Here is a 4,055-nt window from a genome sequence, read left to right as displayed (position 1 = left end):
TAGTTTGGTTTGTTTAGAATCCTGCTAGTTTTTTTTATTAATTTTTTATTTATATATGACAGTGGAATGCATTACAATTCTTAATATACATATAAAGCACAATTTTTCATATCTCTGGTTGTATACAAAGTATATTCACACCAATTTGTGTCTTTATATATGTACTTTTAATAAAATGTCCATCACATTCCACCATCATTCCACCATCATTTTGAATCCTGTTAGTTCTCTACATATCAAAGTTACCTTTTCTATAGTACTCCCTTCCCTAGAAATAATACTGAAATCTTAGAAAAGATTATAGTAGGATATGATACAGTAAGTCAAAACAACTGCTTTAATAAACTGAATCACAGACACAGAGCAAGCTAAGTATCTACAAAGTTAATTTATAACTTTCAATGGTCTCATCAAATAACCCATCAATATTCCTTAGAGGACAGTGAACACTTCCAGAATAGGTTATTTTCAAAAGGAATATATTTGTTTAATAAAATCCCTTACCTTAAGTGTTTGTTCCGTTTTTTCAAAAGCAGTTTGAAAGCTTGGTCCATTCCTATCAGCCTGAAAAAAGAAAGAAAATTTCTAAGGAACGAACTAAGACCAAAGCAAATAAATCCTTTATTTATAATCTCTGATTAATTTATTTAAATTTACCTATAAATATATTTGTATCTATTTTATATATTTAATTTTACTGTCATTATTTTAATGTTATATCCAAAAAACTTATTGTAATAATGTAAATGTTTTCTCTTCAAGCCTGGGATGATATTCATTGAATTCTGGGAAGAATTCTGAAGGCTGGAGAATATAAATTCCATAGAGTCCATCCATTACTTAATGCTTAAATCCCTCTATAAAGTCTTTGGCAGAGGTGGGTGTGATGGCACATACCTACAGTCCCAGCTACTTTGGAGGCGAAGGCAGATGATTGTTAAGTTCAAGCCCAGCCTAGGAAACTTAGTGAGACACTCTCTCAAAATAAAATAAAAAGGGAAAGGGATGTAATTCAGTGGAAGAACAAGCACTTGCCTAGTATACAAAATCCTAGGCTCAACTCCAATTACTTAAAAAAAAAGTCTTTGGCAAATATAAATATATCTCTCCAGTGAAAGAAATCTTGTCTCCCTACAAGGAATTGTAATCTTTGAAGAATGTTTTGTTTCAATGAGTTCTTCATACTGAGTAAAAAGCAAACAAACAATAAACAAAACATTCATCTCCCATCCTAACCCACATAACCCACCCCTGGTTCTAGTTCTATCTACTGGGAATAAACATAGTAAATTTAAACTCAAAAAATTTACCACCTGTGAGAAACTTTTTGGCCAGACTAGTTTCCCTAACTTTCTGCTCCTACACTACTTTGTGCTTTTCTTTCTTAGAGAATCAGTTATGTTTTCCACCAATCAATGTTATATTTGGTTGTTTCCTTGCCGATCATGCCATTCTAGTATATAATTTCCTTGAGAACAAAGAGTATTTCTCATATCTGTATTCAAGTGCCTAACAGTAAAGGCATTTGATAACAGACATTCAATAAATAGCTGGTGAATACTAATTAAACAAATCAACTAATCCTAAATGCAACCAAATACCATCAGTTTCTTCTTCAGCATTTTTCATGTGATCTATTCTTCTAGTTTTGTTGTTTTACTTTTTCATGTGATATATTTGAGTCTCTTGTCAATCCTAGCAGTTACCTCTAACCCAATCTAAGTTGACTTTTCCTTTTGATGAAGAATACTAGGCCAAATGTCACCTTTGGATACAGTGAGTGGAGACACATGAATATGCCCCAGAAGACAGAAACAGCACCAACTTCATCCCAGGCTTCCACCTTTGGGGATTAGTAGCTTAATGATTTCATAAAGCCCTGTACTGAAGGGCTATTACAGTGAAAGAGAAAGAAGGTACACAAATGGAAGAGGAAATAGTAGTTATCCCTATAATTAAAAATGAAAACACATCCAGAACCATTAGTAATACACTGTCATCTTTTTTCCTCAGAGTATAGTTTTTGAGTATACAACAAATACACAATCATTCTATGGTCCTTACCTTAATATATTCCACTTTTAAAAGATCTAATCCAGGTTTGTCAGAAGAACTAATCAAGTGAAGGGGTTTCTTTCTAGATGCTAAATTGAAGAAAAAGAAAAAAGGGCTTTCAAATAAACAGCTCTTCTAAAATTTTGAAACTTTCTAGGTATCTTTTTATTTTCTAAAAATACTAGTTAAGCTTTAAAAAAAATATCTGTTCACATTTTCATCGTTACTGAAAATTACAAATCCTTATATAAGAAATACAACTTACTTTAAAAACATTCATATTTACTTTTGCTTGATTTTTTATTTGTTTTCAAAATAATAAAAACATCTCCTACATATTTTTAAGGCTGTCTTGTGCATGTCTAGGGCAGCAGAATAGACTATAGGTTTAAGAATCAGGAAATATGACTTCTAGTTCATCTCTATCCTTACCAAAGGCTACTATTTTTTTTCTCAATCATATAACAAAAAGGCTGGACTAAAACAATCTAATATCCTATTGCACTATAAAATTTTACAAAAAAGTAATTTATTCAAGAAAATTAAATAATTTTCCTTCATTTAGGCTGAGAGTCAATTTACATAGAAAGGGTTTTTTTTAAGGAAGGAGAATTATTAAAACTTTCTTTTTATCTTAAGAATAAGAAGTTCTATTAAATGTCCTCTAAATCCTTATGTAGAAGTGCCAACGTACTGCCGCCAAAAGCTATGCAGAGAGGACTGATAGAGCCACCATTTCATCCACATTTTACTATTCACAATCTATAACTCCTGCTTCTAAGACATCTAATTTTCCCTTGTCCACTGAGGTCTCAACCTTCCCTTAAAAAAAGGCTTAGAAATACATTAATTATATATTTTCCCTTAAGGCAGTAATGTAAACTCTGTATTAAGACAATACCTACAGAATATTAATAACATAAAACATTTTTCTTCCAAACGAAGGCTTAAAATTATAAAACATAGGTCTTTATATTTGACAAAAGCACTAGGCAAATATTAGGTCATTTTAATTATGTGGATTTATCCCTTCCTTCATGCTTCAAAAATATGAGCACACAACGTAAATGGTTAACAAACTACAAAAACTTCTAAGAGTTGACTTTGCATTCTACCATTTTAATTTGGATAACTGGTGCTTCTTGTTGATACATGAACACAATTAAATAAAACAAGACATTCAATATCATAATACCAGAGACAAATTCTATGCTTTTGCCATTCATGAGTTATATGATATTGAACTTGGCAATCAGCCTAAAGCCTACTTATCAGTTCATTCATGGATAAATTATATGACCAATCTATGACTTTGCTAGATATCAACTGGAGATAATAATGTTACCTATTTCACAGCATTGTTATAAAAATTGAAAGTTATTATTTGTAGTGAATACTGTAGAACAGTATTTGCTATTATTTATTATGTAAATAAAAGTGCTTCAGACACACAAAAATGCTATTTTTATTACTGGCCATTATTTCTATTTTTTTAAACTATTACCTTGAATTTCATGGTAATCCAAGCTGATTTTCTTTAAATAAGACACTGCAGTTAAGTCAAATGTTCTTACTGTTGCCTCTGTTCCTAACTGTGTAACATTAAATACTAGAATTGAGTCTTCTTCTTTCTGTTGTTTAGTGAATTCCAAAAACACCTAAAAGAATTATCACATCCAATAAGAAAAGTGTATGTCATACTTAAAATAAGAAAACCAAAATCTTTCTCCATACATATCACCATGACAATAGTGGAAACACTACTCATATTCCTGATTGGAAATTATTATCTTAAATTTTATTATCAAGAATATAGGTAACTTATAAAATATTCTTGTAAAATTTAACATTATTGATTTTTAAATTTAGAAAAATAGAAAAACTATGGATTCTTAATATGATTTTCTTAAAATAAGTCATGTTTGGTGATGCACTGTGTAGCACTTCACAAATGAACATATAGAGATGTCCAATAAGATAGGAAAAGATGCTCAACATCA

General features: G+C 30.5%; 1 long non-coding RNA gene across 1 annotated transcript; it reads right to left on the bottom strand.

Moving 5' to 3' along the window:
* Positions 1–517: 517 nt before the first annotated feature.
* On the bottom strand, positions 518–3,681 carry LOC308640358. Its single transcript, XR_014020251.1, has 3 exons — positions 3,560–3,681; positions 2,065–2,144; positions 518–564 (listed from the first exon to the last, which is right to left on the bottom strand). It is a non-coding gene; the product is annotated as an uncharacterized lncRNA (long non-coding RNA).
* Between the last annotated feature and the right edge of the window lie 374 nt (positions 3,682–4,055).

This window comes from Spermophilus citellus, assembly GCF_964194105.1.
Source record: "Spermophilus citellus genome assembly, contig: SCAFFOLD_180, whole genome shotgun sequence".
Lineage (NCBI taxonomy): Eukaryota > Metazoa > Chordata > Mammalia > Rodentia > Sciuridae > Spermophilus > Spermophilus citellus.
Note: the sequence above shows the minus strand (reverse complement) of the source record. Positions and strands in the feature narration are given on the sequence as shown.